We start from the raw sequence: 14,733 nt of genomic DNA, 5'->3' as shown, positions 1-14,733 counted from the left end.
CTTCACTGTTTAAGTTTGAATGTCCACCAGATTGGTACATATCGAAAACAGTAAAGCTTGTGCTGTTATTCTAATCTAGTCTAAAATAATAAGGAAGAAACCAGTGCATTAACATGATTGTACTTACGTTCCCAAACTTTGTAGCAGCCGACACATTGGTTCTGTGGAATGACAGTATTTCTTTAATACAATAACAAGCTGTTTCCTTTAAAAAAACAAAAGTCAAAGTTTTTATTAGTATACATGTATATTGAAATTGGTGTTTTTTATTCATGGAAAAGACGGGATGTGGTGAATTAATTCAAGGTGCAAAATTCTCAAACGCCCTTGACAAAAAAAAGCAAGGAAACAGCGCTTTTATTGCTGTTGTTCATCTTAAAGCAACAGTAAATAATTTAAAATGAACCAAATGTTGCATCTCATTATTAGTTATAAATGGTCCTTATCATCGCTTTTCGTGGATTTCTTTGCCAGATTACATATCTGCATGCGTACTAACATTAACAAACTACAGGCTATAATAGGCAAAGTAATTTAAAATTAATTCCATACAGTAAGCTACATGTACAAAGTCATGTATAAAAGGCTCCGGCATTATCAAATGTGAAAAATAACGACTGATTTACATTATGTATCATCATGTATCGGAAAACAAATATGAGTTTATTTAGTTTTATGAACACGGTACAATCTGATTGGACTGATTTTTATATTCTTATTTATACCTTATTTGATGAATTCATTCTGGAGAAAATGATCAAATTAATCAATAAAGTAGTTAATCCAAATAAAATCGCGTATTTTTTGTTGTTAAGGGTTAAATTAAAAAGTTATTAAAACGTCGCTTTTGAATGCATTTATCAATTTGCAGAAATATAACATAACACACACTTCAATCAAACACGAATAATTATACTTACTTTGATACTATAAAATTTGAAGTCACCACAAAACATTTGGCATTCAAGCTCTGCAGTTTTAGACGGTTCAATTACAAAGTGTTTGAAGTCTCCATAAATGTAAAAGCATCCTGTACAAAATAAACTTTAACATAGATTTTTAAGAGTCAGGTTTTTAAATTGTATTACTTTTAAAAGAAGCAATACTTAAAATAAGATCAGCCAATAACTCATGATCAACGCTATTGGTCGTTCTCAAAACAAAAACAAAAATGAAAACAATTGATCATGAGTTATTTGCCGATCTTATTTTAAGTTGTATATTTTAATAAAAGTAATACAATTCAAAAACCTGACTCAAACTTGTTAGTTTTATATCATGCGTTTTTAGGTCGAGAACAAATTCGAAATGCGCCAAATATGTTAAGTCTGCAAAGTAAGTGGGCCGGATGAAAAGCCGGGAAATTTGATTTCCACTTAAAAAGGAACATGTATAGGAAAAAGACAGAAATGCCTTGCAATAGGTCAGCTACGGACCATTTAGATAATTTTTACAAGAGTATTTTAACGTGGTCCTTTCCCTAATTGAGGGATCGCATATAACGTCCCAATTTCTAATTGAAATACCTGCGTATTTATTTTAGTCGCACAGTCAAATGAACGCTATGGCCAATTAAACTGGTTCCAAACTATATATCAAGGAGTATTCTTGGAAGGGACAAAGAAATAATGACTACATGAATGTGCGTATGATATTTACAATTAATATACTCGAACATATTGATTTTATCGTTTTCAACTCAAACTTCATCATGATAAACTAATTTTCTTATTTTTATAAGACCAAGCATACATTGTAACCAGGAATGAACATATCTAAAAAAGATGAAAAAAAGAAGCAAGTTCAACAAATATATTAAAAAATGTTAGAACTTGCGTCGTGAAATGGGCAATTGTAAACATCCGATACCGTAACGAAATAAAAGTCCTAAACGCTATTTCAAAATGTTGACGAGACCACTGGTCAGATTGTGAGCTACAGAAACGATGTTTAATTCTGGTAAAAAAATGAAACTGTAAGCATTCTTATACCTTTTAGATAATACATATTTGAAAATTCATTTCAATCTATTACTTGTGTAAGCTACTGTTTGTGCTACAAATATGAAAATATGTTGGTACACTGAAATTGATAATAAGAAATCACCATTGCTATATACCCCGATCACACTAGGACCACGATCCCGCTACGACCTCAGAAATTATGAAAAATTTTGGAAGTCGTAGTAAGATCGTGGTGGTCATGGTAATTACGTGCCAAGGTCTTCATGATCGTGGAGATCCACGACCAACTTTGAGCATGCTCAAAACATTCGTAGTGCAGTCGTGGCCAAAACTAGTCGTCGTAGAAGCGTAGGAAGGTCGTAATAAGACGTAGTTAGATCGGGATAGGCGTAGAAGCATCGTATTGGAAATCGTGGTGCAATCGGAAAGCCAATGGAAAAGATTTCGCTGCGACCTTACTACGATTTCACTTCGACTAACCCGATTTCACTACGTCTTTATTGCGCTTCTACTACGATATTGATACGATTATACCACGATGAGGACAACAATAGTACGCTGCTTCTACGCGCTTGCCTTCCTTAGTACGACCTTACTACGATATTACTACATCCTAGGCACGATAATTGCACGGCCTCATTTTGTTGAAAAAAAGCGGATGCAATAACTTCTAACTGTAGTTTAACCATGGACACACATGAGCAAAACCTATTTCTGCAATTGTTAATTCAGCTGCACTGTATCGATTTGGCTTCACTTTAGTTTTAGTTATTTTGTTTTTTTACAAGGTACTCCCAGATACCACATTGTACGGACAATTTTCAACATGAAAAATAAAATTATTGCGCTATTTATTGGTGGTTGAAATAGTACTTATAATATAGTTTATGTATTAAATATATCATATAACGAAAGCGGAAAGTAAGTGATTTTAGTATAAGTATTTTAGCATTTTAGTAAGACTAAAATTTCACCCGATATATACCACATTTTCATCGAAAGCAAAATTATTACGTGTATCATCACGATATTTTTTTACTCTGATTAAAGCAATAAGACAAAGTTCATGCGTATACCAAATTTTATGTGTGAAATACAATTCGTTTTGAAGAAATTAGCAATTAAAAACACAAATTAAGTCAACATTTTGGCATTGATAACACACGGATTATCTCGTGCCGTTAATCATTTTGTTGCTTACACTATTAGGTCATTAAACAAGGACAGTGGTCACTCAATACATTTCTCATTTTTGCTTGTTGTGTGGTTGATTTATTTGTTTTGAATAGCCAGCTAACTTTGTAAATTGTTATTTTCTTTGGAGGAATATGTTTTGTGTCTGTTTTTAAAAACTTTAAACATTTTATTGAATAGATATTTTTTTTATAATTGACTTTTGTAGTATAAGAATCAAATCGGTCGGTTTCGTTTTACACCCGGAATATGGCACATCAAGTCTATAATATGGTCTTGCATGATGTTTTCGACCTAAATTCCCCTCGGTGTGAACGACAACAAAATGTACCACCGTTCGTGTTATAAGTTATACACCAGCAGACACAACTGCTGTAATATCAAAGCTGAATTGGGCTGGGGGTGGGGGGGTAGGGTGGGGGGGCTGTTGGTGGGGGGTGGGGTGGGGGGTTTAGTGGCAAGATAATTTTTTTTCGGAAAGACCATTTTTTAATCTGTTGCTATCTGTTGCTGTTGTTGAAGGCCGTACGGTTGCTTACTTCCGTTTCATTTTAATTTTAATAGACAGTTGTCACATTGGCAATCATACCATATCTCCTTATTTTTATATTATACAACAAGTATTACATAAAAATTAATATTATCAATGTTCCATGTAAATGAGGTAAGGTCAGGTGAACTTTGCCACAAAGACATGTACACCTTGCTATCATTCCAGACACCAAATATATTTGACCCACTACTTATAGTATCTGAGATACGGACTTGACCACTGAAACTTATCCTTGTTCACTGATCCATAAAATGAGGTCGAGGTCAGGTGAACTATGTCTGACGGACATGTAGACCTTGCAAGGATACCATATATTAGTAAACAAATATAGTTATACTAGAACTCACGATAAGTGAGACACTGACAGCCACTTAACTTAGGAAAATGAGGTCAAGGGCAATGATTATATGACAAACGGGAACTTCGTAACACAATGGATCTATATATAAAGTATGAATCATCTGAGCTGCGTCGGATAGAAATCGACCTTATGCAAATGAATATCAATACATTTGTTAATTTATTTCGAGTTGAAAAATTTCTATGCAAAGTCTGTAACTGTTTGAAATTGAGTTGATATAAAGCTCATATAAGAACCCTACAAGAAAGAGCAATTTTATCTTTTATTTCGTATTTGAATGTTCCAAAATCAATCAAAAGTCTTATACATGTACATGTATCCGTGCAGTTGGATAAGGTCGATTTCTATCCGACGCAGCTCATCTAATTCCTCTACCCTCTGAAATATAAAGCTATACAAATAGTTTACGGCGTTGCCGCCGCCGCCATCAGATTGTATTCTCTATGTCTCGCAATTCGATTCAAAAAAGAACAACTGAAATTTGCTCTCTAACCTATACCTGGTCGGTGGGCTTTCAACTTAACAGTAGACAATAAAACGTAATTGCTTCTTCTAGCTTCGGCAATTTTTCTATGTTGTTTCAATCTGATTAAAATTCTGATCTATATTAACTCGCGTGCTCGAATATATAAGCTCATATGAGGATAAAGAAATCAGAGATATATATTTTAATTAGATCGATGTTGTTTATAAGTGTTTGTAAAATACATCGATGCTGTACATAACCCTCTTTTTGTAGATAATCTTTAACGTCATGTCAATTGTAGGCCAATATATGCTCAATAAGTCATATAAGTGTGTAAGATGGAGTGATTAACATGTTTCTAATTGTCATTTTGTTTTCATAATTTTAACAGACAACCCTCCCCCTTTTTCACCGTTTGCAGTATTTCTTATTTCTATAAAGCAAAGATATACTCAGACCTGCTAATTCAATCCATTCTGCGTTAATATTGCACCAGTTTTGAAACTAAATACATTTTGTTGTGCTTCCACTCACCAAAAGAAAATTGGGTATTTACCCAGAAAACCATTACGAACACCTTCTATCAAGAGATGGACAAAATAACATTTTGTTGTAGGGCAACTTATAAATGTTAATATCTAAAAAACATCTCTAGAGATCACTTGTATCGGATATTATGTAAAAATTCAGAACTTTGAAATTTTAATAGGTCAAGGTCACTGTTATTTGACAGCTGAATGAAAATTGTAAATCTGCACCCTATAAGTACAAATGTCAATCTCGAACCATATTTGGCAAAAGAAATATCAAATTAGACCTAAATATATAAACTATTAATAGTTATAATCCTTTGAATAATTCGAATTTATTTTGCTATAAACGCATATATGTAGGGGCGGCAAGCTGTCTAAACGTGACTCTGCGTTTTCCCTGAAATTTTAGCTTTGACCTTTGACCAAAATTTAAGAAAGTCGTGACCACTGTAGACAACGACGACATCAATATTTCGATGAGGCTTGTTCTCCTCTTGCAATGATATAAAATACAGCCGTGTGTTATTCCGTTAACCCAAATCGATCAGATTCGTTGACTGGGCACCTTACTACGACCATACCACGATCTCACAGCGATCTTAATTTTTTTATAGATCGTAGTGGGATCTTCATGGTCTTGGTCTAGTGTGACGGGGGCTTAAACCTCAGTTTCTTGACATTGTGCAATTAAAAGAGAAGTGTAAAGGTATTTCAAAGAGAAGTGCCAAAAAATGTCACAAATCTGACCTAAAATTTCAACTGCGTTTTAAATCAATCCTGTGATTGTTATGCTCGTAAACTATTTACATATATTGCTTTCCAAAGTTTTGGCCTCGAATGTTACTGATGAATGTTACTTCAGAAACACTTGTTTTACCGACGGTGGTCAGATTTATTCTTTCTTTTAACAACATAGTAAAACGTAACTTCTGAAATACAGGCATATAAAAAGATCGAATATTTGTTTATTGATTCAGTTGTACACAATATACTTTGAATTGTATCCAGGTATGATGTTTTAAATAAATATTAAGGTTGTTTTCAGGACAATGTTGTCATTATCTGTGAAACAATGAAAATCGATTTTTTTTTATAAAACAAAACCTATACGAATCTGGGTAGTTTTAAATGAACAATGAATTTTAATGAACAGTGGGCATTATCATCACTTCCCAATGACTTCAACGGTGACAAATTGTTGTTAATTTTAGCTTTATTGGATATTCATACATATTGTTTTCTTTAATTTTTTTATTTGAAAACTACTGCACTGAGGTTTCATGAAATTTCAATGCTAGTTTAATTCTTACACATATATTTACCATTGCACGATTCTTTAAAAAACAACCTTACATTTGAAAACTATTACTGCAAAATTTATCAGCTGTATTGACTGGTAAATAATGTATCATTACCCCTTTACTTTGCCACATTTTGAAGAAAGAGTTTAATGTACAAACCTCGAACAAATGTCCACTGGGTTAATAATTTGCTTTTGCCAAGCCAAACGTCTTTGCTGTCTCCATTGTTTGTAAAGTGTTCTGACAATAACGTGACGTTACTTTCCAGTACACCACCTTTATGTAAACATAAATTAGCAGCATCCTCCCATGACTTTTCTTCGTTGTAAAGAGTTACATTTTTTATGGTTAACCCTGGTAAATTTAAAAACTAAAATTGCAAGGAAAACATCAAAGAACATTCTGAAAATTCCAAATATGTCTTAATTTGTTGAGACAAAAGTGTAAATGAAAAAAACAACTGTGTAGCATCACTTTCGGATATAGGTACCCCCGAAGCAAAGAAACAATGTTAGCAAAAAGTATCTATTCTATTCCCCGTACAGTAAAAAACTTTTTGCCGTACAACTTATTCGATTTATTTAAATGAATTTCTCTGAAAACAATACATGCAATAGTTTATTTTGAAATACAGTGTTGTTCAAGCTACAATATGGTATACTAATGTTCTACGAAAACGTCAAATGCATAGTTTAAGGATCAAAGTATTTTAACAAGTTTGAACTCGTTACATGATTCTTTAAACAGGTACCACTGGTCCGATTCTGAAGATTTGAAGAGAGTGAAAGCCAATTCAGGATCATAATCAGCCCTAAATAGTAGCGGCATTATTAGGAATCAGTATCACAAAACTTTAATTGTCAGCAAAACGTAGAATATAATAAAATTAAGAAGAATTTGACCTTACCTGACTTCACATTTGTTTTTACCACTGCTTCGCGGGTTTCTTATATCCGGTTGTGATGCTACACAGTGATAACTCTTTATGATTTTCGTGCGTCCAACGCGCTTTTCTTGATTTACCTTAATCAAGGACGCTCTATCCTAGCCATTTAAAAGCCAGGGATGTGTAAATACGTAGAAATATTAGGCATATATAAAAAAAGATATGATAATTCTATAAAAGTAATAAAGGTGTTTTTAAATGAGTTTAAAGTCATTAAGTCTGTCAAATTGTTTATGTATAGATGGTGAGTACAAAATAGCCTTTAAAACTAATATTTCCTATGAAATGGACTATTGAAATTATTTCTGTGTATAAGTGAATACACCTGCCGTCATGAAACGGGCTTGAAGATAAACATTCCTTGGTTGGCATGACGCTCAGCAATGAAATAATACTTTTAAAACATATAGTCCATATACATGAGGGTCATAACAGGACAATATTAATGTGAATTTTTAAGAAAAATAACATGCAGTTGTGTAGCGTAAATTTTAACCAAAAGGTAATTTGATATCATTGTATTGTAGATTTCGTTTGAAAATATACGTAGGTAAATGTAGGTCTTTAACATGACAAGGCAGCTGAATACTGATTTAACGCAACACTAGATTAATCTTTTTAATTTTAATTTTCAAATATGCAATACATATACCCGCAAAATAAATATAAACATAAATTCCATTCATTACTTCATCGTGCAAATAAATTTGGCAGGTCGAAAGTTGAATTGATTACGCCACGTATGTGGTATGCAGTGAAACCTTTATTTTCTCCTTATCAATGGATGTGTCACGGTCGAAGGCAATGACTGCCTGTAACCAACACCTAAACGATTGACAGAAAAGTCAACCAGTTCTGTTGGGTATGTTTTGAGATTTGTTTTGTCCCTTATGATTAGGCTCTGTCTCACCCGTTACAGTCTGTTTTGGCAATTATGTTTTTGATTCTATGTAGATTCTATGGCATTTCAGTATATGGGAAACATTTATATTGCGTGAATCTGTCTGTCATGACATCCGACGACTTGGTTAGCAGTTGACGTTGCAGTCGTAAGTTTGTCTCTCAAATGGCGTTGCGTAATGAAATTATTGACGTGGCTTTGCCACTACAGGGCGATCTGGTCATGGCTTGTCATAAACAGATCCCGTCTGCCTGTACCGTTGTTGTAAGGACTGACAGAGGAGTTTCTGACGTGAAATTGTCTAGCAACAGCACGTTGATGTATTCCTGCCTGCAGCATTCTCATACCCTGATTCAGATTTTTATTGCACAGTCTCGACAATATGGAAATGCAACTTTTTTTTTACTGATTTAAGATTTAAGTGTGGGTAAGGATTAAAAGAAAAAATCATGCATGGGTTTCAAATCTCGCGTTAAGGAAGCGTGATACGACAATAATCCGGTAAGTTCAAATACCTAAGGTTAGTCAGGAATTTATTTTATCTAAACAGAAAGAAGTATGGTAAACATTAATAGCAATTATATAAAGATTAAGTATGATTTGGTAAAACATCACCAAAACGTGTGCTACGTTTTTAAAGTCCGTCAGTATAATTATGAATACTCGACTGTTGTTAAAAAATAATCAAGGACGAATACAACATAGAGAATCAAACACAGCAGCTTTGAAAAGTCAGTTTTCCGGGATTGAGGGCGATAGTTTTCGTCTTCTACTTGAAAAAGGGCAGCTTGTTTAGAGTCAGACAGTGTGTTTTGGAACAGATGAACTTATACCGACCAGCCAATTTTATATATATTCTTCATTGCCAATTGACGGGGCGCCACGCCGTTTAAATTGTGACAGCTTACTAACTTCTTTGTTTCCCCCATTAAACAGTATTTCAAAATATACTCAACAACAGTCACTTGTAATTCCCAAATATATTCTATAGGCCTGACAATACAGACCATGGATTATCATAGATTGATATATTGAAAACATGATTTTAACGTACTGGCTCACCAGGTAAAAATCGCAATTGGACTTTTTACACTATCAATTATTCTAACTCGACCAGTTTTTGCCCATACTCTTAGAGATCGCGTGCCTGGCATATTTGCATCAGATATCAATTTTAAAGGCAGATTGAAGTAAAGATCTCTAATACTCGGAGCGAGCATACCATGAGGTGGTTTTGAACGATGCAAATAGTTGTCTGACAAAAAATATATTATATCTCATACCTTCACATTTCCATGATATAAGAAGAAAATGAACCAAGAGCTGAAGTTTCTCCATAGTCTCATATCACAAAATCATCGTGGTTTCCTCTGAAACAAGGAAGTTTTTTTTCACAAAGTACATATAATATCAAATTCAAGGACCATTTAATTTTTACAATAGGTACTTATGACACGAGAAGACAAAAATAATAAGGAGACGAGCTTGCATCAATATTTAAATTGAACTATTTTTAGCGAATAAATATATGATCATTTAAATGTGACTTACATTGGTTTGTGTATGTTGAAGATTTTCAGAGAAACTACAATGGATAAATACAGCCCATAATTGTCTTGTGATTCAGTTTAAGCGAAAAAACAATTCTTGCCAACTGAATATGCTCTTGGAATACTACGTGTTAAATATCGTTTTCAAATGTGATTTAAGTTTAACGGTCGCTTTCTGTTCGTTATGGAACATCAAACATACGACTACCAAGGTACACAACAGGACCGGCTGACCACCTAATGATAATGTCGAGGACTTGCAGTCAACCAGCTCTAATTAAAAAACACACATCAGTTTGTTTATGCTAACAACTATTTTGAGACTTTGATTCATGTAAATCTGTACATCATCCGCTTTATGTGCATTGTAATACCAAGTTAACACGCTTCCTGTAATTTTTTTTTTCACGTACTCATACATATATTCACTTTACATTTGTTTAAAAAACGGAACTAAAGATACAATGATAATGTCTTTTAAAAATGACTGTATGTTGTTCGCAGGAGAATACGTCTGACAAATTTGACTTTTCCTGAGGGACGGTCTGTGAACTATAAGTTGTAAAGATTTAAATTGTTTTACATTTGTTATTTCGGGACCTTTTATAGCTGACTATGCGGTATGGGTTTGTTGAAGGCCGTACGGGGACCTATAGTTGTTAATTTCTCTGTCATTTGGTCTCTTGTGGAGAGCTGTCTCATACCACATTTTTTTTTTTTATATTCAGCTAAATTGCGGAGGGTGTTGTGGTAATGGGACGATCTGCTTGTGCAATAATCCCTTGTCAAAGCAATACAGATTTAGCAGCTTGATTTATCTTCTGGTCAAGGTACGACAATGTACCCTTGAGGGTAGTAGCAACGTTTGTAGTATCCTTCTCATACCTGATTAGGAATTATATAAATATATAGTAAATATATTTAACACATTTTTGGCACGTTATCTGCTCCACGGTCTTTGAGAAATTAAAACAGAAAAAGACTTAAAGTCCACGATACATTGCTTTAATTTGGTGTAAAAAATAGGTAATCAGAATGAACCACATTTATGGTGTTTACAATTGTCTCATCAGCAAACATACCTCATCTTCTTATTTTATATTCATAATTCATTTGTACGCCACAAGGCAATTCGATATCTGCAAATTCGTGAAACGGTTGGGGACGAAGGGAATTGTGATTGTAATGATAATTGGAAATTGGAAAGCAACTGGAACAGAACATAAAGGTAACATAACATCTTTAACACAACATTTAACAGCGGCTCTCTTGGTCGGGAGGTTACAAATCTCGGCAATATTTTGACTATATACACTGCAGATGACTGTTAATTTTGTTTTCGAAAGAGATTTTAAACAGGACCACTGCATGAAAGTTTACTTCCAGAATTAGTAGGCAAAACGTTAACTGTATGACTTTTTTCTGTTTGGTTTTTTGTACAAATATGCAGTCTTTTTACTGATTTAATGTAGGACATACATTATAATGATCAAAGCAGATAGCAGAATGACTGACGATTAGGGACGTAAGCAAGGATCACTACACATTCCATATATCACAAAAAGTCATCTATTTAGGACAACCTGAAGCAACTGTAAAGAGTGTGCGGAAAACTATTTTAATATCAAAATGTCAATAACAATACAGAAACTAATTTTGTTAAGGATACATGTAACAATGATTACAAATTATGCAAAGCAATGGATTATGGTCCATTCTCTCAAGTTTAACATTTAGTAGACCTGTCTCTTAGTGATGTTTTTTCTAATATTGATCGTACTCACAATTGTACTTATCTAGGCTAGACCCGGAAGAATTTTTCCACTTCTGGTATAAATATAAAACACAATACAATTGTTAACTCATCCGTAGATACATGTCTGTACTTAATAATTTGAACTTCCTGTTTCTTTATTAATTGTTATTTAACACATACGATCGAAGTGTTATTTTTTTAGTACAAAACAATAATTGTCACATCGAATTATTAGTTCGTTAAATCCATTTAAATTTTACAAGTAAAATGTTGGTATGCAGAAAAAAAAGATACCATTGGGAACAGTAACGCAAAGGTCTTTGAAGGGCAGACAAAAACATAACCAAAGGGAAAGTTTTGATGCATGTTAGACAAATAGGAATTTACACAGAAAACTAAAGATTGTGACTTAACATAGGCTCTGTGGATGGGTTAGTTGTTTCAAATCCACTAGTTAGACCTTTAGTGTTTTCCTTGAAATGTTAACATGTTTATACTATCATATGATTATAACAAAAAAACCTGTTGATATTTGAATAAACATCTTTACAAATCTCTGAATATTGAAAAAGTGAAAGGTCACACATCAGAATGTCATTACTTTTCTTTTCCATAAACGGCGAAATAAGTGTAAATTATAGTATCGTTAACGCCTTACGTCATCCACTTATATCATATTCATCAAACAAATCATGTAAACTTATTCAGGTCTATTTATCTCCGAAATTCATCAATCTAATAGCAGTGAAATAAATAGTGTCAACAAAAAATTTTATAGTCACGATAAAGTAATGATAAGATGTGTTGTGATTGATTGTCAAACTCGGTTGTGCAATAAAAGTACCATTTGAATTATAATTCACCGGTTTACATTTCAAGCACTTCTGTTTAACTTTACAAAAATCATTTATAATGGAGCTTGTACTTTCACCTGTCGATATTCAGCTAGAAAAAGTACGCATATGATCATTAATAGTCATATAGCCGAAGGGAACAATTATATCAAAAATACGCGGATGACAACTAGCAGAAAATTGACATAAATGGTGCAGCTCTAAGAATTGTCTCCCCTAACATATAGAGTCATACAGGGTCAAGCAAAATCTGAAATCTATTCGTGACGCAATTCGCCTAGTACACGAGCTGACATTCAAGTCTTGAGACCTACATGTAATACCATCGATATTTCCTGTTATTATTGGAATCTAAATTGTGTTTATGCCTCATAAAACTTCTGACAGGCATAAATATAATTTAGTTTGTAATTTCCCCTCATTTTTGTGCTGCTTATTTCAACGGGGATACAATTGTTTGTGAATTCTATGCATATAACGTTTGTCTTTTCTTAAAACAAATCAGAGGTTCATATTTGAAATTTATCTATAAATAATGCATTTCCAACATATAAAAGGTCTTGCATATTTTTGTCAAAGGAGAAGAAAAATATAAAGAATAAGCAGCTAAGCAAGGGCGCTTGATATACCCGTCTTGTAAATATACTAATTATTGTCAGAATACACATCTTATCAGAAATGACACTGTAGAAAAAGTTTCTTTTGGATAGCCTTCGGTGTATAAATATTGCCTTGAATATGAAGGTTGAAAAGTCCAATAAGTTTATAACTCTGGAACGACAAACCAGAAAATTTTCATGCATCTTTCTTTCACCAACTCTAACAAGTTTTGTGAAGTTTCTAGTAATTCGACCCAAAAATGAAAAACAACACGTCGAAATTATAATGAGTCAAAAAGCGCTTTTTCTGGATTGCGTGTGAAAAATTTACTTAAATCTGAAGTTAAAGTCCCGTTAGACTAAAACTACAAATCAGAGATGTTAAAAGAAAAAAAATAGAGATCTGTCTTTTATCAATATTTACAACAATGTAAACATGGTAAAGTTTTAATAAATAATTATTTCGAGCATACCGGAGTAAGTGGGTGATATAGAATACTATTCAATTTTTCTGTAAAACCCTATAACTCTGGGATATATAAAGTAAGATTCACGAATGCATGATAACGGAGAGGAAAGTTTCTTTGATCATTAATAGCCCTGTGATAACATGTTAGAGAAAAGTATTTCAGCTTTACTTTAATGTAAGGCAATCCAAATGAACATATACAGGTTGCAATTCTGTAAATATAGACAATGCAATTTCCCATAGGAACTCCCTTTGCGGCTAAAACTGTGACACTTTTACTATGAAGTTTCGTGAAAAATAATATCCTAAAACGGAAAGTTTATATGCACTACTATTTTATTCAAAGGTCAAAATATAGGACTGTGCGGCATATTTTCAACATTTATATGCCCTGAACTTCTAAGAGTTTAAACTTATACTAAAATTCTATACTATCCTTACCTCTATTTTTAGACCTCCTAAGAATTAAAATTTACGCTACCATGTTTTTCTATACTGGTTACATTCCCAATTGATGTCTCTATGAAATGAAACACAGAGATCATAAATGGGAACTAGTACGTTAACGAATTAACATATCTATGAATATTATATATCTCCCCAAAAGAGGCGTGGTTTGAGAAACAGCTGTATTTACAAAGTGCAACCTATACAAACATTTATTCAAATAGAAAACTCTCTAAAAACACTTTTTCTCACAACAATACTTATTTATCAGAATTATAGACTTAAAGAAATCACTGCATATACTCTAAGTTTCCTTTTACAGTACATTTTATACCCCTATCCCTGTTTCAATTTTTTAAAGAATTTGAAAACAAGACTTTAATTATTGCCAGCTTACCCTATGTGCTTGTTTGCTGACATGAACTGTCTAAAACCTGTTTGAAACTATTCTGATAACAAATTGAAAGCATTTTAAAATACTATAAATGTAATGTTTAGTAGTTAATCATTCCAACATTCAAGATTATACAAAGTATCCAATCCTGCCTGTGTCTCCAGTCCACATCTTACTGTATGCCTATTTGTCAATGAAAGTTCACAATATATGCCTCAAATGGTCAGTTTAGAATTCATGTTGCAACAGTATCATCCCTAACCATATATCTAACATAAGTTAGTTAATATATGAACTAGAAGTGTTTAAACAAAGCCATATTTGCAAAAGTTGTATTTATGAAGATATTAGTGTGGTGCATAAATTCACTAAAAGTTTGATAGAAATGACGGCTTACATCTGATTTTTGCATAACTTCCTAACAGAATTAAGAAACTGAATGGAT

The 14,733-nt window shown here is 33.0% G+C and overlaps 1 protein-coding gene and 1 long non-coding RNA gene across 8 annotated transcripts in view; both read right to left on the bottom strand.

The window, feature by feature from the left end:
* Nucleotides 1–14,733, bottom strand: part of LOC127732056 (uncharacterized) — a 99,028-nt gene that overhangs the window by 10,350 nt on the left and 73,945 nt on the right. The gene's annotated exons all lie outside the window — the stretch shown is intronic.
* On the bottom strand, nucleotides 155–11,642 carry LOC127732059 (uncharacterized). Its single transcript, XR_007996042.1, has 5 exons — nucleotides 11,554–11,642; nucleotides 9,503–9,589; nucleotides 6,532–6,726; nucleotides 921–1,030; nucleotides 155–205 (listed from the first exon to the last, which is right to left on the bottom strand). It is a non-coding gene; the product is annotated as an uncharacterized LOC127732059 (long non-coding RNA).

This window comes from Mytilus californianus, unplaced genomic scaffold, assembly GCF_021869535.1.
Source record: "Mytilus californianus isolate M0D057914Y unplaced genomic scaffold, xbMytCali1.0.p SCAF_22, whole genome shotgun sequence".
NCBI lineage: Eukaryota > Metazoa > Mollusca > Bivalvia > Mytilida > Mytilidae > Mytilus > Mytilus californianus.
This window is presented reverse-complemented; position numbering and strand designations above follow the sequence as displayed.